The sequence below is a fragment of the Macaca fascicularis genome, chromosome 14, assembly GCF_037993035.2.
Source record: "Macaca fascicularis isolate 582-1 chromosome 14, T2T-MFA8v1.1".
NCBI lineage: Eukaryota > Metazoa > Chordata > Mammalia > Primates > Cercopithecidae > Macaca > Macaca fascicularis.
The window spans coordinates 128,713,153-128,733,985 of NC_088388.1; the positions used below are offsets into that span (position 1 = coordinate 128,713,153).

Consider the following 20,833-nt stretch of genomic DNA (forward strand, 5'->3'; position numbering starts at 1 on the left):
AACCCTACCATGGCCTCTAAATGACTATGTGAAAGTAAGAGTTGCACATTTCTCACTTTGTTTTTTTTATGTTTTGAGACAGAATTTTGCTCTGTCACCCAGGCTAGAGTGCAGTGACACAATCTTGGCTCACTGCAACCTCCACGTCCCAGATTCAAGCAATTCTCCTTTCAGCTTCCAGAGTAGCTTGAATTACAGGTGTGCACCACAAACCCCAGTTAATTTTTGTAGTTTTAGTAGAGAGGGGGTTTCACCATGTTGGCCAGCCTGGTCTCGAACTCCTGACCTCAAGTGATCCACCTATCTCACGTTTTTCACTTTAAATGAAATGCTAGAAATTATTAAGTTTAGTGAGGAAGGCATGTTGAGAGCTCAGAGAGCGCCTGAAAGCTAGACCTTTTATATCAAACAGCTAGCCAAGCTGTGATAGCAAAGTACATATTCTTAAAGGAAATTAAAAGTGCTACTCCAGTGCACGCACAAATGATGAGAAAGTAAAACAGCTTTATTGCTGACATGGAGAAAGTTTGCCTGGTGTGGACAGAAGACGATACCAATCACAATACTCCTTTAAATCAAAGCCTAATCCAGGGCAAGGCCATTAACTCTCTTCAATTCTGTGAAGGCTGACAGGGATGAGGAAGCTGCAGAAGAAAAGTTGGAAGCTAGCAGAGGTTGATTCATGAGGTTGAAGGAAAGAAGCCATCTCCATAACATAACAGTGCAAGGTGAAGCCGCAAGTGCTGAGGTTGAAGCTGCAACAAGTTATCCAGAAGAGCTAGCTAAGATCACTGATGAAGGTGGCTACACTAAACAACAGGTTTTCAATGTAGACAACACAGCCTTACACTGGAAAGAGACTTTCACAGCTAGAGAGAACTCAATGCCTGGCTTCAAAGCTTCAAAGGACAGGATGCCTCTCTTGTAAGTGGCTAATGCAGCTGGTAACTTAACTGGAAGCCAATATTCATTTACTATTCTGAAAATCCTAGACCCCTTAATGATTAGGCTCAATCTATTCTGCCGTGCTCTATAAGTGAAACAACACAGCCTGATGACAGCACATCTATTTACAGCATGGATTACTGCATGTTTTAAAAGCCCACTGTTGAGACCTACTGCTTACAAGATTGCGTTCAGTATATTTTACTGCTTTCCAACAATGCATCTCGTCATTGAGGAGCTCTGATAAGGAGGTACATGATTGATGTTGCTTTCACGGCTGCTAATATAACATCCATTCTGCAGCCTATAGATCAGGGAGTCATTTTGATTTTCAAGTCTTATTATTTAAGAAACACATTTCAAAAGGCTAGAGCTGCCACAGATTCTGCTGATGGATCTGCACAAAGCAAAGTGAAAACTTTCTGGGAAAGATTCATCATTCTAGATGCCATTAAGACTGAGATTCATGGGAGGAGGTCAAAATATCAACATTAACAGGAGCTTGGACGAAACTGATTCCAGCCTTCATGATGACTTCAAGACTTTCTTGGAGGAAGTAACTACAGATGTGTTGGAAACTGCAAGAGAACTAGAATTCAAAATGGAGGAGCTTGAATTGCTGCAATCTCATGATAAAACTTGAACAGATAAGGAGTGGATAAGCAAAGACGGTGGTTTCTTGAGATGGAGTCTACTCCTGGTGAAGAAACTAGGAACACTGTTGAAATGACAATAAAGGATTTAGAAAACTACATAAACCTTGTTGATAAAGCAGTGGCAGGGTTTGAGAGGATCAACTCCAATTAAAAAATTTTTAATTAAAACCTTTTTTTTAGCTGGGCACAGTGCCTCACCCTATAATCCCAGTACTTTAGGAGGCTGAGGTGGGTGGATGGCTTGAGCTCAAGAGTTCAAGACCAGCCTGGCGACAGGGTGAAACACCATCTATACAAAAAATACAAAAATTAGCTTGGCGTGGTGTCACATGCCTGTAGTTCCAGCTACTCGGGAGGCTGAGGCTGAAGGATTTCATGAGCTTGGGAAGCAGAGGTTACAGTGAGCTGATATCAAGCCACTGTACACCAGCCTGGGTGACAGAGTGAGACCCTGCCTCTAAAACAAATTCAGAAAAGCTGGCAGAGGTTGGTTGGTTCATGAGGTTGAAGGAAAAAAGCCATCTTCATAACATAAAAGTGCAAGGTAAAGCTGCAAGTGCTAATGTCAAAGCTGCAAGTTATCCAGAAGAGCTAGGTAAGATCACAATTTTTTTTTAGAGGCAGGGTCTCACTCTGTCACCCAGGCTGGTGTACAGTGGCATGATCATGGCTCACTGTGTAGCCTTGAACTCCTAGGGTCAAGCAATCCTCTTGTCTTAGCCACTCAAGTATCTAGGACTACGGGGTGTACCACCACGCCTGGCTAATTTTTACTTTTTTTTTTTTTTGGGTAGAGATGGGGGTGTCCCTATGTTGCCCAGGCTGGTCTCGAACTCCTGGCCTCGCATCCCAAAGTGCTGAGATTACAGGTTTGAACTACTACACCCAGCAATCAACTAATTTTGAAAGAAGTTCTTCTGAAAGTAACATGCTATCAAACAGCATCACACGCTGTAGAGAAATCCTCGTGAAGGCTGGGCACAGTGGCTCACGCCTGTAATCCCAGCACTTTGGCACTTTGGGAGGCCCAGGAAGGGGGACTGCCTGAGGTCAGGAGTTCGAGACCAACCTGGACAACATGGTGAAACCCCATTTCTACCAAAAATACAAAAAATTAGCCGGGTGTGGTGGCAGGCACCTATAATCCCAGTTACTCGGGAGGCTGAGGCAGAATTGCTTGAACCTGGGAGGTGGAGGTTGCAGTGGGCCAAGATCATGCCATGCTCTCCAGTCTGGGTGACAGAGTGAGACTCTGTCTTAAAAAAAAAAAAAAAAAAGGAATCCTCATGAAAGAAAGATCCAGGAGGTTGGATGCAGGGGTTCATGACTAATCCCAGCACTTTGGGAGGCTGAGGCAGGAAGACTATTTGAGCCCCAGGAGCTCAATGCAATGGAGTGAGACCCACCTCTAATTAAAACAAAAACAAAAACAAAAAACCAGGGGGTAGAGCAGGGTAGGGGAAGAAAGATTCAACCCATGTGTCAAACTTCATCACTGTCTTATTAAACAACTGCCACATCTCCAATCTTCAGTGACCACCATCCAGATCAGTGGCAGCCATCAACATCAAGGCAAGACCTTCCACCAACAAAAAGATTATGACTTGCTGAAAGCTCAGATAATTGCTAGAATTTTTCAGCAATGAAGTATTTTTTAAATATTTGAAAAATTTGTCAAGTATAGTGGCATGCAGCTGTAATCCCAGCTACTCAGGAGGTTAAGGTGGGAAGATCCCTTGACTCCAACCTGGGCAACACAGCAAGACCCTGTCTCAAATTTTATTTTGAGACAGTCTCACTCTGTCACCCAGGCTGGAGTATGGTGGCACAGTCTTGGCTCACTGCAACCTCTGCCTCCTGGGTTCAAGCAATTCTCCTGCTTCAGCCTCCCGAGTAGTTGGGAATACAGGCACCAGACCCTACGCCTGGCTAATATTTTATACTTTTAGTAGAGATGCGGTTTCACCATGTTGGCCAGGCTGGTCTCGAACTCCTGACCTCAAGTGATCCACCTCACTTAGCCTCCCAAAGCGCTGGGATTACAGGGGTGAGCCACCACTCCCGGCCTCAAATTTTAAAAAAGAGAGAATAAAAAAGAAAAAGTCATATATCATACTAGACAGTTCAGAAACCACAACATATAACCTGAAGTTTTTATAAGTTAGATAAGTCTCTTTAAAAAAAATCTCGCCAGGCACAGTGGCTCATGCCTGTAATCCCAGCACTTTGGGAGGCCAAAGCGGGTGGATCACCTGAGGTCAGGAGTTCGAGACCAGCCTGGCCAACACGGTGAAACCCCAACTCTACTAAAAATACAAAAAAAATTAGCTGGGTGTAGGGGTGGGTGCTTGTAATCCCAGCTACTCAGGAGGCTGAGGCAGGAGAATAGCTTGAACCTGTGAGGCGGAGATTGCGGTGAGCCAAGATCACACTACTGTACTCCAGCCTAGTGTCAGAGTGAGACTCCGTCTCAAAAAAAAAAAAAAAAAAAAAAGTGTATGAAGATTCTGATTTCTCCACATCCTCACCAACACTTGTTATTATCCAACTTTGATTCTAGCCATCCTAGTGGATGTGAAGTGGTATGTCACTGTAGTTTTAATTTACACTTCCCTGATAACTAACAATATTGAGCATCTTCATGTGCTTACTGGACATTCGTATATCTTCCTTGGGGTCCACCTGGAGCTCTGCCCATTGGGTTGTCTTTTTGTTACTGAGTTGTCAGGGTTCTTTATATATACTAGATGTGAGTTGCTTATTAAAGAAATGGTTTGCAAATGTTTTCTCTCATTCTGTGGGTTGTCTTTTATGATGGTGTCCTTTGAAGCACAGAAGGTTTTAATTTTTATGAAGTTCAGTGTTTTTCTTTTGCTGTTCATGCTTTTGGTATCACATCTACAAATTCCTTGCCAAATACAAAGTCATGAAGATTTACTAATATGTTTTTTTTTTCAAGGAGTTTTAAAGTTTCAGGTCTTTAATCCATTTTGAGTTATTTTTTGTATATGGTCCCACCTCGTTCTTTTGCATGTAGCTATCCAGTTGTCCCAGCACCATCTGTTAAAAAGTGTATTCTTTTACCACTGAAAGATCTTGGCATCCTTGTTGGAAATCAGTTGAACACAAATGGGTTTATATCTGGACTCTCTATTCCACTGATTTATATGTCCTTGTGCCAGTGCCACAATGCTTTAATTACTGTTGTTTTGCAGTAAATTTTGAAGTCAAGAAGCTGAGTACTCCTATTTTGTCCTTTTTCAGTACTATTTTGGCTATTCTGGGTCCCCTGCAACTCCATATTAATTTCAGAATCAGACTGTCAATCTTTACAAAGTCAGCTAGGATTCTGATGGGAACTGCATTGAATTTATAGATTAGTTTGGAGAATACTGCTATCTTTACAATGCTGAATCTTCTGATCCGTGAACATGGGGTGTTTTTCCACTTATTTAGTCTATAATTTCTTTCAGCAATGTTTTAAGTTTTCAGAGTATGAGTTTTTCTTTGTTAATTTATTCTTTTGACATCACCATGAAAAAAATCATTTTCTTAATTTTTTCTTTTTTTCAGCCAAGAGTCTCACTCTGCTGCCCAGGCTGGAGTGCACTGGTATGATCATGGCTCACTGAAGCCTTGATCTGCTGGGCTCAACTGATCTCTGCCCCTCAGTCTCCTGAGTAGCTGGGACTACGGGCATGGGCCACCAACAAGCCTGGCTAATTTTTGTATTTTCTGTAGAGATGGGGTTTTGACACATTGCCCAGGCTGGTCTCAAACTCCTGGGCTCAAGCAATCCACCCACCTTGACCTCCCAAACTGCTAGGATTACAGGCATGAGCCACTGAATCCAGCCTGTTTTCTTAATTTAATGCTTCACTGCAAATGCATAATAAGACAACTGATGTTTGTATATTGGTTTTATATTCTGCAACCTTGTTCAACTTGTTTATTAGTCCTATACTCTTTTTTTTTTTTTTTGGAGATGGAGTCTCGTTCTGTTGCCTAGGCTGGAGTGCAGTGGCCGAATCTCGGCTCACTGCAAGCTCCGCCTCCCAGGTTCACGCCATTCTCCTGCCTCAGCCTCCCTTGTAGCTGGGACAACAGGCGCCCGCCACCACACCCAGCTAATTTTTTTGTGTTTTTAGTAGAGATGGGGTTTCACCGTGTTAGCCAGGATGATCTCTATCTTCTGACCTCACAATCCGCCCACCTCAGCCTCCCAAAGTGCTGGGATTACAAGCGTGAGCCACCGAGCCCGGCAGTCCTATACTTTTTAAACGAATTCCTTATGATTTTCTATAAACAGGTTGCATATCCCTTATCCAAAATGCTTGGGGGCCAGGTGTGGTACTTTACAAAAGTATGTGGCAATTAAGCTATAGAAGTCCAATTCCTAAAGCTCTTACTTTACTTCACAACTGATCAAGTGATAGTAATTACCAAACCTCTGCTAAGATCTCTTTTAAGGACCCTGAATGAAGCCGGTCAAGAACAGGGCTTTAGCCCGAGTGCAGTGGCTTATGCTTGTAATGCCAGCACTTTGGGAAGCTAAGGCGGGCAGATGGCTTGAGCTCAGGAATTTAAGACCAGCCTGGGCAATATGGTAAAAATCCATCTCTACAAAGAAATACAAAAATTAGCCAGGTATGGTAGTGTGAGCTTGTAGTCCCAGCTACTTGGGGGACTGAGGCAGAAGGATTGCTTGAGCCTGGGAGGTCGAGGCTGCAGTGAGCCCAGACTGAGCCACTGCATTCCAGCCTAGGTCAAACAGTGAGACCCTGTCTCAAAATAATAATAATAATAATGAAATAATAAGAATAAGGCTTCAGATAGCAGCTCTATAAATTCCCAGTTTTTGGAGATACAGAGAGTTATAGAAAATTTCTGCTGTGATATAGTCAATATTACATTAAGTGTCTCTAGGGGAACCACATGCCAGACTATGGAGTGTGACTCTGGGACTGGTATTATCTCATACTACAACTATTACTACTAATGGCTTAACTGTTATGTTAGAGACTAAAAAAAATAAAGGATGAATGAACACATTGAAAAAGAGGCAATATTTTAAAACACTCAAACAGAATGAAAAAATTTGAATTTTAGAGCTTAAAGGGCAAATAATTTTATGGCTCAGGAAATGTAGTTTAGCTCAACAAGTGCCAGTGGGAGCCAATGAGGGTTCTTCCTTTCCGAAGTATGGAGCAAAGCCATGTCCTTTGAGTTTGAACTGGTGGAGCCAAGAGTTCCTCACTAGTCTCTTTACTAAGCAGTTTTTGGTTTTCACAAAAATCTTTGCTTTTTAATTTCTTCTCTGTATTTTTCATTCTTTAGTATTTCCTCCACAGTAGGTGGAGTCATTCTTGCTTTTTTTTTTTTTTTTTTTTTTTTGGTGAGACGGAGTTTCACTCTTGTTAGCCAGGCTGGAGTGCTGTGGTGCAATCTCAGCTCACTGCAACCTCCGCTTCCCAGGTTCAAGTGATTCTCCTGCCTCAGTCTCCTGAGTAGCTGGGACTACAAGCATGTACCACCATGACTGGCTAATTTTTCTCTCTTTAGTAGAGACAGGGTTTCACCACGTTGGCCAGGTTGGTCTCGAACTCCTGACCTCAGGTGATCTGCCTGCTTCGGCCTCTCAAAGTGCTAGGATTACAGGCATGAGCTACTACACCCAGCCTGTTTCTTGTTCTTCTGATCCAAGCTTCCCATTTTGTTGGACTATCCCCTACTTCACAGTCTTTTTTATTTGTTGCTTCTACAGTTCTTTTCTCTTGAATAGTTTGTCCTCACCTCTCCAGTTCTTGTACTCTGGGATAGACTAGTATTTGTTCCCAAACCAGTTCATGCCCACATGCTCCTTCACTTCTTTTGACAGTGATCTCCACAAGGCACAGAACAAATCCTGAGAGCAACCCATGCTGTCCACCCTGCTCTCAGCATTGCTAGCAGCCAGTCTGCAGCAGGGGGTAATGCTCCAGCCACTGATCCAGCCCCCCTGTAAGTGTATTCTTTTTAGTGATTTGATAATAGTGTAAGAATAATTGTTTCTATAAAAGAACAACTGTTCTTATTAGAATGAAAATCTTACTACTTCTAAAACTCATATTCGATCTGTTCAAACCAGTAAATCAACTATCCCAAAAGTGACAAACTGCACAACTAAAAAGATTGATGTGGAAAAATGTTATGACTCATTACAGTAAATTCCTTTCTAAATTATCAGACTGAGAGGAAATCAGGTAAATTCTGTAACAAAATGATCTTTAAAACAATGAAAAAATTACCAATGGGCCAGAATATTAAAAGCTGAGTCCTTAGCTTTAGTTATTTGCTGCCTTGACAGACATTAGCCTATTCTGATTATCTGAATATCCCAGAAAAATACACACTTGTCGACCTGTAAATGTATTTTTAAAATTACAATAAACTTTAAAAAATCTATTAATTTGAATATTCTCTGAAACTTACTACCTGAAAATTTCCCAATAAAGTATACCTCACACCATAACTACTCAATTCCTATTAAGGTTTCTAATTCTAGATCTGCCACAGACACTCTCGGTATCCCTGTCCCTACAGAAGATCGCCACAAGGATAAATACATTTGAATCTTTTGACACATTACTAAGCATTAATTAAAAGAATTACAGTCTTTTCAAATTACCCAAAACTCAGTAACAGATTTCTTCACCTCATGCATAATTAGGCTTTATTCAAGTATTTCACATTCAATTCAATTATCAATGAATATATTAATATTGCCTGGAGACAGCATGTACACCAGGTAGAGCAACAGCTTTTTAGTTCAGACAGACCTGCACGTTAATCATGGTTATACAACTGTAGTGGCTGGATGACCTTAAACAAGGGAGCTTTCTGAGGACTGTGATACAGATTAAATGAGACGAGTCTGTGTAAAGTGCCTAGTGCCTAGCACAGACTGTTTACATAAGAATATGGTGATTAACAGATAAGCTATCATTATTGACAGATCTCTGACTCTATCACCTTCGACTAAAATCTCAGTAATATCCTTCTGAATGTCAATTCTGGGCTTCTACTGTCCAGCAAGAGTGCCAGACAATTCCATCTGAATGTGTTCGCCATTTTGCAAATTCAATGTCTGAAAACAAATTCAAATTATTTCCCAACTAACATACCACTAAAGAATTTCTTAATCTGTTAATCATGGATACCTTCAATTGCTCAGGCACCCATAGCTTAAAATCTAGTACTAATTTTTGATTCTCCACGCCCCATCCCTCACCTCCCATCAAAACTGGGTATGATCTCTCAGGCACTCTCCCTTCACAGCCAAGTTTATAAAAATTACAGATACTCCCCACTGATAAATATTTATCATAAATCAAAGTCATTTCCCAGAGCAAGAGTGTTAATTATGCTCATTACCAAGAGATGATGATAATGGTCTTGTGTGGTCATGTAAGTCTTAGCTCTCTAGTCTTCATTAGTTTTTTCTCTGTGCTTAGTTTTGAGGTATGAATATTATTAAATCCAGCATGTTCGATAAGCACAAAAACAGTAAGAATGGTGAAAGTATTAACAAAGAGAGGTGTTGGAAATAAAATGCAGAGATATATTAATAAATAATGAGAAAGCTGCTGCTCCCATAAATGGGATCAATATTAAACAGAATGAATGACTCTGAAGTACTTACAACAAATTCTGCAACATATGAAGATGATATACCTACATGATAACTGATAATAAAAGACGGGAAAAAATGATTGGAGAAATGGAAAAACTTTGGAGTATGTGGTTAGAGTGGCATTAACACTAGACAGCGGATTTTAAACTTGAATCTCAGGCCTCTTTACACTCTTAAAAGTTATTGAGAACCCAAAAGAGCTTTTGCTTTATATTTATATGAACTATATCTAAAAATATTTACCATATTATAAATTAAAACTTAGAAATTTAAAAAATTATTCATCTAAAAATAACAGTAAGTCTGTTACATTTTAAGACAACATAGTTTTCAAAAAACTAAATTTTCTCAGACCAAAAAAAAAAAAAAAAAAAAAAGGCAAGAGTAGCACTGAGTGTGGTTTACTGGAAATCAACTGAATTCTCATATGTGTTAAGTCTGTTACAGTATCGCATTTCAGCTGAGCGCAGTGGCTCACGCCTGTAATCCCAGCACTCTGGGAGGCCGAGGCAGGCAGATCACCTGAGGTCAGGAGTTCGAGACCAGCCTGGCCAACATGGTAAAACCCTCGTCTCTACCAAAAACACAAATATTAGCCTGGTGTGGTGGCGCACACTCGTAGTACCAGCTACTTGGGAGGCTGAGGCAGGAGAATCACTTGAACCTGGGAGGTAGAGGTTGCAGTGAGCCGAGATCATGCCACTGTACTCCAGCCTGGGCAACAGAGCAAGACTCTGTCTCAAACAAAAAAAAAAAAAAAAAAAATCACATTTCAAGTAGGTAGCCTCTGGAAAACTCCATTGTATATCTAAGAATAAGAATGAAAAATGGCAAGTAACGTCTTAAAACATTGCTAGAAGATTGTTTTGATCTCATGTACTCTCTAAAAGGTTCTGGGAATCCCCAAGGAGAGTGCCCAGACTACATTAACCACCGCTTTCAAGTTTAATGTTAAAAATCAGGACTGGGCCTGTGTGCGGTGGCTCATGCCTATAATCCCAGGACTTTGGGAGACTGAGGCGGTCAGATCACCTGAGGTCAGGTGTTCGAGATCAGCCCGCTCAACATGGCAAACCCTGTCTCTACTAAAAATACAAAAATTAGCCGGGCATGGTGACACACACCTGTAATCCCAGCTACTCGGGAGGCTGAGGCACGAGAATTGCCTGAACCCAGGAGGCGGAGGTTGCAGAGAACTGAGATCACACCACTGCACTTCAGCCTGGGTGACAGAGTAAGACTCCGTCTCAAAAAAAAAAAAAAAAAAAAAAAAAAAAAAAAAAAAAAGGACATGGTTAGGAATTTGTAGACAAGAATTTAAGACTAAGCAAGGTGAATGGACTGCTATTTAAATAAACCACAGAAAGATAGCTCCACATCTGCAAGATTCTACCAAATCTGCAAACCAAAAAGTAGTAAAACAATGTGATGTGGGAAATGCTCAAGAGGTCTGTTTTGCCATTTGTCACTGAAGGTGGATGAGTTTATTATTTGTGTATTTAAGGCAGGGGTCCCTACCTGAACAAATCTGCAATGTAGATATAAAAAATTTAGGTGGCTGGGCATGGTGGCTCATGCCTGTAATCCCAGCACTCTGGGAGGCCGAGGCAGGTGTGTCACCTGAGGTCAGGAGTTCAAGAGTTAGCCTGGCCAACATGGTGAAACCCCGTCTCTACTAAAAATACAAAAATTAGGCACAGTGACATGTGCCTGTAATCCCAGCCACTCAGGAGGCTAAGGCAGGAGAACTGCTTGAACTCGGAGGCGGAGGTTGCAGTGAGCCGAGATCACGCCACTACACTCCAGCTCCAGGGCGACAGAGCAAGACTCCAGCTCGACAAAAAAAAAAAAAAAAAAAAAAAAAAAATTCTTTTAGGTAAAAGATGATGGTCAAGAGAATGTTTATCTGGCCAAGAAAAATAGAACCTGCTGGGTAGCTTCAGAAGTTAGGTTTCCTTGCAGACAAAAAAAAAAAAAAAAAAGTGGGGCAGAGGGAGGGGGGCATACAAAACAAGCCAATTAAGTTTTCATATCTGGAATGAAGGCCTAGAATTATGGGGCTCATTTTGTTACCACAGGAGAGCCAGCCTACGGATGGCAAAGCAAGAACTTAGGTCCTCAAGGATATCACTGAATTGCTAATTTAACCAACTTTGAGGCTGTTTTTTGTTTTAAATAAATGTCTGTATTGTTTCAGTCACCTGATTCAAGGTTTTCCGATAACATAAATTGAATACCCTCACACACATGTCCCATAGGTATTTCAGCAGGTCCCAAGTGAATTCATTACCATCTCTCAAAAATGTATTCTTCTTTTTCAAGTACTAATGACAGTACAACTCCAAAAAGCTAAAACCCCCAAATGTCCATGTTCTAATCCCTTGAATTTGTGAAAGATAACTTTATGGCTTTGCAGATGTGATGAAATATCTTGGAATGGGGAGATGATCCCAGATTACCCAGGTGGGCCCTAAATACAGTCACAAGTCTCCTTATAGAAGGAAGGCAGATGGAGACTTGGCACACACAGGAGAAGGTGAAAGGTGGGGAAGAGAAGGTGGCGTGGCAATGTAAAGACTGCAGTGATGAATGATATGGTCACAAGATGAATGCCTGCAGCCCACAGAAGCTGGAAGAGGAAAGGAGTGGTTTCTCCCCTAGATCCTTTGGAGGGAAGGAGTACTTGCCAACATCTTGATCTCAACCCAGTTATGATAATTTCAAGCTTCTGTGAGAAAATTAATGTGTTGTTTTAAGCTAATTTGTCATAATTAATTACAACAGCCACAGAAAACTAATACAATTTCTCTTCCCCTTTTCCTCCTAACACAGACCTGGTCACCAAGACCTATTTCACAAATCCATCCCTTCCTTTCTCCACTGTCGCTGCCTTGGACTACTGAAACAGCATCCTGATTGATCTCCTTGCCTTCAGTCTCACTGGCCTTATATTAATCTTTACCATTATTTAAACTGTCTCTAAAATACAATTATCTGAGTCCAGACACTTATTAGCTCACAGCTTGATAATCACGCTGAGCTATCAACAGTACTTGGTACTTTTCAGCACTATCCTACACCCTATCACATCTGATATGGACTGATTTAAATATATAAAATCCTTGAGATCTGGCAGAACCATTATTATCTCCCATTATATTGATGGGGAAATTGAGGTTCAGAGAATTAAATGACTTGGCTAAGGTTACAGGGCTAGTAACAGCAACTTATATCCTGATGGTAAATTTTCTCGCTATTTCACAATCTATTATGCTTTTAGATACTTTAGGTTGGTGTCTCTCCCTCCCTGCTCTGCAAAATGAACTCTCTGCCCTCAACTGGTTTTGACTCTTCATTTTCCATATACATCATACATAATCCCACTTCCCCAGCTCTGGTCCCTTTTCGGAATTCCCTCCTCACTGATCTCCACAGGTCAAATTCTGTTTTATTTTGTTTTCCCTTCTAACCTAAATGTCAGCAAAGCCTTTTTTTTTTTTTTTTTTGAGACAGAGTCTCATTTTGTCGCCCAGGCTGGAGTGCAGTGGCACAAACTCGGCTCACTGCAACCTCCGCCTGCCGGGTTCAAGTGATTCTCGTGCCTCAGCTTCCTGAGTAGCTGGGATTATAGGTGTGTGCCACCATGCCCGGCTAATTTTTGTATTTTTAGTACAGACAGGGTTTCACCATGTTGGCCAGGCTGGTCTCCAACTCCTGACCTCATGATCCGCCCACCTCAGCCTCCCAAAGTGCTGGGATTACAGGTGTGAGGCACTGTGCCCAGCCAGCCTTCCATTTTGATGCCACTTTCAGATGTACTTTCAAATATATTCTTTGGATCTTAAAATCTTAATGAAACTAAAGATGAGAAAAATAAAGATTAGAGAAAATATGGGCTAACAGGGACTCAAATTCAAAGCCTCTGACTTTAATTAAATCCTATTCTCATTTTATTATTAAACCAAGCTGTCTTTCTCTACACTGAACTCTGGTGGTAGTTCTATTTAGACCCACAGATCCTGTGTTTGATATCATATCAATTTAGGTTTACCAGGGTATTTGCTCTGTCTCTCCAAGGATTATTCCAATATATTTATGGAATCAATCACATCTGTACTCCCAGCACAGGTTCTTTAAAAATCACTTTATGAGTGCTTTCCTGATATAATTCATGTATAATAAACTGCATAGTGTACAATTTGATGAGTTATGACATATATATCACCACCACCATCAAGATAAGGAATATTGCCACAATTTCTGTAAGTTTCTTTGCAATCTCGCCTTCCTGTCCTTGCCAGGAATTATCAATGTGCTTTTCACTTTAGTAGTGCCATTTTCTAGAATTTTATATAAATGGGATTATATAGCACGTACTCTTTTTTTCAGGCTTCTTTCATGGACATAATTATTCTGAGATTCATCCACGCTGTTGAGCGTAAGGATTTTTGTTCTTTTTATTGCTGAATACTATTCCATTGCATGGATGTAACACAATCTGTTTTATCATTTAATTGCTGATAGACTTAAGTTGTTTGAAGTTGGGCTATTACAAATAAAGCTGCTGTGCACATTTGTGTACAAGATTTGTGTGGACAAATCAACAGCAGATGTTCTTAATTATTTCTTTCTATAACATTTATGTGTTATACTCTTAATAGTGCTTATTATATTGCAGTGATTCCATAAAAAAAGTCACTACTCTATTCACTAGTATATTTTACATACAAGTGATCAGCAAGTAGTTTACAGATTTTGCTCAGTCATGGGCCTAATGCGACTTGACAGACAAGGCTGAGTCCTGTCTATATTCTATAACCACCTAAAAGAGTGCATACACTGGTATGCAACAAGATCATAAGAAAAAAATTAAAAATTAAAAAAATAGAAATAAAAGTGTGTACTGAAAAATCACTGAGTAAATGTTCTTGATTTATGGTGCTTATGTTTGTGAGAAGCATATTGTTCTTTTAGGTTCAGTCACATTATGATTAAAAGCTTAATTGCAAATGGCAAACAAAATATATAAATTAGTATTTTAAGAGTGCAACATACACAACATACAAATGTTTTGTAGGAAACCTGTTAAAACAATTGATTTAAGAATGGAAGAATCACAGCACAACACAGGAACTTCATGTTAAACTTACATGGAAAATGTAATCATGTGTACTCGAACTAGTGAAAATTACAACTCAACCACCCCACCAAAAGTTATTAAAACGTTTCTCACTATTGAGTCTTTTTTTCTTTACAAATATAGCAGTACCTCATATTTTATATTTTGCTCTAAACTTGTCACTCTTATCAATCTAAGTAAATGTCTATTTTTTCCCATGATACGAACCAAGTTTTTAGATTGGATTCACATGAGAACTCATATTTGGGAACATGCTTTTTCTTTTTCTGAACAGTAATGAAAATGTTTTGTGATCTTTATTTCACGTTAGTTTACTTCCCTTAAGTGTTTTTTACGTTTTCAGGGAGAATTGCAAATGGACTACCTTATCTGAGTTTAAAAAGATAATCTTAGGCCTGGAACAGTGGCTCATGCCTATAATCCCAACATGTTGGGAGGTCAAGGGAGGAAGCTCCTTTGAGCCTAGGAGTTCAAGACCAGCTGAGGCAACACAGAGAGACCTTGTCTCTAATAAAAATTTTTTTTAAAAAATTAGCTAAGTGTGATGCCGTGCGCCTGTAGTACCGGCTAGACAGGAGGCTGAGTGAGGCAGGAGGATCACTTGAGCCTGGAAGGTCAAGACTACAGTGAGCTGTGATTTCACCACTGCACTCCAGCCTGGATGACAGCAAGATCTTGTATCAAAAAAAAGACCATCTGGCCGGGCATGGTGGCTCACGCCTGTAATCTCAGCACTTTGGAAGGCCAAGGCAGGTGGATCACCTGAGGTCAGGAGTTTGAGACCAGCCTGGCCAACATGATGAAACTCCATCTCTACTACTACTACTACTACTACTACTACTAATAAAATAATTAGCTGGGGATGGTAGTGCACACCTGTAATATCAGCTACTTGGGAGGCACAGGCAGGAGAATCGGCTGAACGTGGGAGGCAGAGGTTGCAGTGGGCCTAGACTGCATCATTGCACTCCAGCCTAGGCAACAAGAGCGAAATTCCAACTCAAAAAATAAAAAAAATAACAAACAAACAAACATTTTATAACTAGTCGTTTTTCAATGAAACAAAGATTCTAATCATTTTACTCTATGAATAAGCCCTTTCTATTTCAGAGATTTGAAAAAGTAATGGAGAGTTATCAATAAATCAATTAATTCAGAAACATTAAACGATTAGAATTTCCTCTCCTTGCTGGTAGTCACCAAGTCTTGCTGATTGTTACTTTCCACATCAAGGGAAGATAAATTAATATATATTGAGTAACTCCCACCAAGTGTCATTATCTCACTCTGGACTCACAAATTCACAAACCTGGTAAAAGGATATTTTAAATCCAGTTATAGGCCAGGCACGGTAACTCACGCCTGTAATCCCAGCACTTTGTGGGGCCGATGGGTGGATCTCTTGAGGCCAGGAGTTTGAGACCCCATCTCTACTAAAAATACAAAAATTAGCTGGGTGTGGTGGTGCACGCCTGTAACCCCAGCTACTACTCGGGAGGCTGAGGCACAAGAATTGCTTGAACCTGGGGGGCAGAAGTTGCAGTGAGCTGAGATCACACCACTGCACTCCAGCCTGGGCAACAGAGAGAGACTCTGTCTTTAAAAAATAAAAATAAAAATAAATCCAGTTTTAAAGGAGGAGACAGAAAATCAGATTAAATTGTCCACAGCCCTTTAGCTAAGTAACAAAACCAGGATTTACACAAAGGTCTATATGACGCACCCCCCCAAAAAAATCTTCATTTCCCAGTTATTTTTCCCACCCCCTTATGCTGTCATTTATAATAATTTAACCCATTTATGCCAGAGGTTGCAATTATTTGAATTTTTGCAATCAGACCTTAGCGGTGACCTTCAGCAGGATAGAAATAACTCCCACATGCTTAGGGTTCCAATAATGTAACGGTAGGCATAAATGGGTTAATCACAGTACTTAAGGGATATCTGCTATTCACATCATATTATTGTATCTAGAAAGAATGACTGAATAGAAGGCCTATCTATCTTATTCATCCATGTGGCTCCTTACACGAGCAAGTAAAATTCAAGTCAGTTTTAGTCAACTAGCATTTAAAGAGCTCCTTGTTTTCCCTAAAGAGTTTTTAAGTGTCCACACCAAGCACTCAAGAGTTCAACTGCATATATGCTTTAAAATATGTACACAAGTGGAAGTAACATCAGCCTCGAGAACTGAGTAGCTGTACTGTGTGGCGTTGTGGTCTAGGCACTTCTTGGACAGCAATGTCTCACCTGCCGATGAAACACTCCTGCGCAAGAAGATCAAGAAGCAGAAACTCAAATTGCGGCACCAGAACCTAAAGTTGCAGGGGCCTCAAATCTAATCGTCAGAAACTCAAAATGGAGATGTGTCTGAAGAAAAAATGAGAGGTAGAAAGGTTAAAAAATCAAAACACTCTATGAATGTGGGCTTATCACAAGCTCAAAATGGAGACGTGTCTCAAGAAGCAGTGGAAAATATAAAAGCTAAAAAATCTCCCCAGAAATCCACCATATTAACCAATGGAGAAGCAGCAATGCAGTCTCCCAATTCAGAATCAAAAGAGAAAAACAGTGAATGATGCTGGGACTGATACAAAAAAAGCAAAAACTTAAAACAGAAGAATCTGAAGAAGAAAGTGCTGAGACTCCTAAAGAAACAGAAAATAACGTGGAGAAGCCAGATAATGATGACGACAGTGAGGTGCCCAGCCTACCCCTGGGACTGACAGGAACGTCTGAGGATACTTCATTTGCCTCTCTATGTAATCTCGTCAATGAAAACACTCTGAAGTTTAAAAAAAAAAAAGGGTTTTACAAACATGACTGAAATTCAGCATAAAAGTATCAGACCACTTCTGGAAGGCAGGGATCTTCTAGCAGCTGCAAAAACAGGCAGTGGTAAAACCCTGGCTTTTCTCATCCCTGCAGTTGAACCCATTGTTAAAATTCATGCCCAGGAATGCATCGGGGGTCCTTGTTCTCTCACCTACTAGAGAACTAGCCATGTAAACTTTTGGTGTTCTTAAGGAGCTAATGGCTCACCACGTGCATACCTATAGGTTGATAATGGGTGGCAGTAACAGATGTGCTGAAGCACAGAAACTTGCTAATGAGATTAACATCATTGTGGCCGGCCGGGCGCGGTGGCTCAAGCCTGTAATCCCAGCACTTTGGGAGGCCGAGACGGGCGGATCACGAGGTCAGGAGATCGAGACCATCCTGGCTAACACAATGAAACCCCGTCTCCACTAAAAATACAAAAAAATTAGCCGGGCGTGGTGGCGGCGCCTGTAGTCCCAGCTACTCGGGAGGCTGAGGCAGGAGAATGGCGGGAACCCGGGAGGCGGAGCTTGCAGTGAGCCGAGATCGCGCCACTGCACTGCAGCCTGGGCGGCAGAGCGAGACTCCGCCTCAAAAAAAAAAAAAAAAAAAACATCATTGTGGCCACACCATGTCGCCTGCTGTACCATATGCAGAATATTCCAGGGTTTATGTATAAAATCTGCGGTGTCTGGTTATTGATGAAGCCGATCGTATCTTGGATGTTGGGTCTGAAGAGGAATTAAAGCAAATATTTAAACTTTTGCCAACACGTAGACACACTATGCTCTTTTCTGCCACCCAAACTTGAAAAGTTGAAGGCCTGGCAAGGATTTCTCTGAAAAAGGACCATTTTATGTTAGTGTTGATGATGATAAAGCTAATGCAACAGTGGATGGTCTGGAGCAGGGATATGTTGTTTGTCCTTCCGGAAAGAGATTCCTTCTGCTCTTTACATTCCTTAAGAAGAACTGAAAGAAGCAGCTCATGGTCTTCTTTTCATCTTGTATGTCCGTGAAATACCACTAAGAGTTGCTGAACTACATTGATTTGCCCGTCTTGGCCATTCATGGAAACCAAAAGCAAAATAAATGTACAACCACATTCTTCCAGTTCTGCAATGCAGACTTGCGAACACTATTGTGTATGGATGTGGCACCAAGAGGACTGGACATTCCTGAAGTCGAATGGATTGTTCACTATGACCATCTGGATGACACTAAGGAATATATTCATCATGTGGGTAGAACAGCCAGAGGCCTAAATGGAAGAACGCATGCCTTGACCATTTTGGGCCCAGAAGAATTCGGTTTTCTTCGCTACTTGAAAGAATCCAAGGTTCCATTAAAGTGAATTTGACTTTTCCTGGTCTAAAATTTCTGACATTCAGTCTCAGCTTGAAAAATTGATTGAAAAGAATTACTTTCTTCGTAAGTCAGCCCAGGAAGCATTTAAGTCATACATACGAGCCTATGATTCCCATTCTCTGAAACAGATCTTTAATGTAAATAACTTAAATTTGCTTCAAGTTACTCTGTCATTTGGTTTCAAGGTGCCTCCCTTTGTTGACCTGAACGTCAACTACAATGAAGGCAAGCAGAAAAAGCGAGGAGGTGGTGGTGGATTTGGCTACCAGAAAACCAAGAAAGTTGAGAAGTCCAAAATCTTTAAACACATTAGCAAAAAATCATCTGACAGCAGGCAGTTCCCTCACTGAACACATGCCTTTCTTTTATCTTGAATAACTGTTCTAAAATGAATTTTTTTCCCCTTGATTTAACAAGATTTTTGTAGCCTTTAGAATTTAAACTTATCTAACAAGAGTATAAATTGACTTGGGTTGCAAGCATTGAGTACTGTATTTTTGGGATATAAAACAGGTCTTAATTTTCTTAGTTGCCCAAGGGCAGAGCAAGAATATCTGGTCTTTCTTGTGATTATATAATATTTTAATTTTAAATATCCCTCCCTCATACACACAAATGTATGTTACTGTTTTAATATAATTAAATTTTTGTACCTTTTTAAAAAATATGTACACAAGCACAGTGGCTTTCTCCAACTTACCTCTGCACAAGCAGTTAACTTTATATATGTCTTGGTATGGGTTGAATTGGGTTCCCTAAAAAGATACGTTGAGATCCTGAACCCCAGTGCCTCAGAATGGGACCTAATCAGGGAAATGGAGTCTTTAGAGGTAATCAAGTTCAAGGGAGATCATTAAGGTGTCCTCGTATAAAGGGGACATTTGTAGACAGACACGCACATAGGGAGGATGCCCCATGAAGACTGGAGTTGTGCTGCCACAAGCCAAGGCACTACCAGAAGCTAAAAGAGAGACATGGAACAAGAGATGCTTTCCTCATGGTCCTCAGGAGGAACCAACCCCACCTATGCCTGATTTCGAACTTCTAGCCTCCACAACTATGAGACAAAAATTTCTGTAACAGCCACCTACTTTGTCATAGTTTGTTATGGTACCCTAGCAAACTAATACATGTTGCTTTTCAAAGTAATGTAAAAATTAAAAACATTTTAATAAACTAAATGTTTTGACTAAAAGGCACAGATTGTCAGAAGAGATAAAAGCATTCTCAAATATGTTTTTTAAATAAGAAATCCACTTTAAATAAAAAGACAGATAGATATATGGAAGAATATATATCATGCAAACAGTATGTACAAGAAAGCTGGAGTTGGCTTACTTTAACACCAGACAAAGCAGACTAAAGACAAAGTATTATCAAAGATAGAAGTGAGTAATAAAAAATGAGTATGCTGGCCGGGCGCAATGGCTCAAGCCTGTAATCCCAGCACTTTGGGAGGCTGAGGCGGGCGGATCACAAGGTCAGGCGTTCAAGACCCGCCTGGCCAACATGGCGAAACCCCGTCTCTACTAAAAAAATACAAAAAAAATTAGCCAGGTGTAGTGGCGCTCACCTGTAACCCCAGCTATTCAAGAGGCTGAGGCACAAGAATCGCTTGAACCCGGGAGTCAGAGGTTGCAGTGAGCCGAGATCACACCACTGCACTCTAGCCTGGGCGACAGAGTGAGACTCTGTCTCAAAAAAAAAAAAAAAAAGAGTCTGCTTCAAAATAAAACACTGACAAAATTAAAGGGAAAGTTAATTCCACAATAATAACTGACGATTGTTTTTTTGAGACAGGGTCTTACTCTGTTGTCTAGATTAGAGAGAGGAGGCACAATCACAACACACACAGCCTGGACCTCCAGGACTCAAGCAATCCTCCCACCTTAGCCTCCTGAATAGCTGGGACTACAGGCGTGCACCACCTCACCTAGCTGATTTTTGTATTTTTTTGTGGCGACAGGGTTTCATTATGTTGCCCAGGCTGGTCTCAAACTCCTGGGGCTCAATGGATCCACCCACCTTAGTTTTCCAAAGTGCTGAGATTACAGGTGTGAGCCACCATGCCTGGCCAAAAGTTGAAGTTTTTTTTTTTTTTTTAAATACTGAGTCTCACTCTGTCGCACAGGCTGGAGTGCAGTGGCATGATCTCTAATGTAATTTACTATTACATTAGACATTCGAATGGGTATGAAGTGGTAAATCATTGATATTTACAGACCATCATTTC

General features: G+C 40.7%; 1 protein-coding gene and 1 pseudogene across 19 annotated transcripts in view; one reads left to right on the forward strand and one right to left on the reverse strand.

Annotated features, from left to right (window-relative positions):
* Positions 1 to 20,833, reverse strand: part of ZBTB44 (zinc finger and BTB domain containing 44) — an 85,721-nt gene that overhangs the window by 48,362 nt on the left and 16,526 nt on the right. The gene's annotated exons all lie outside the window — the stretch shown is intronic.
* Positions 16,655 to 18,974, forward strand: LOC102146831 (ATP-dependent RNA helicase DDX18-like; annotated as a pseudogene).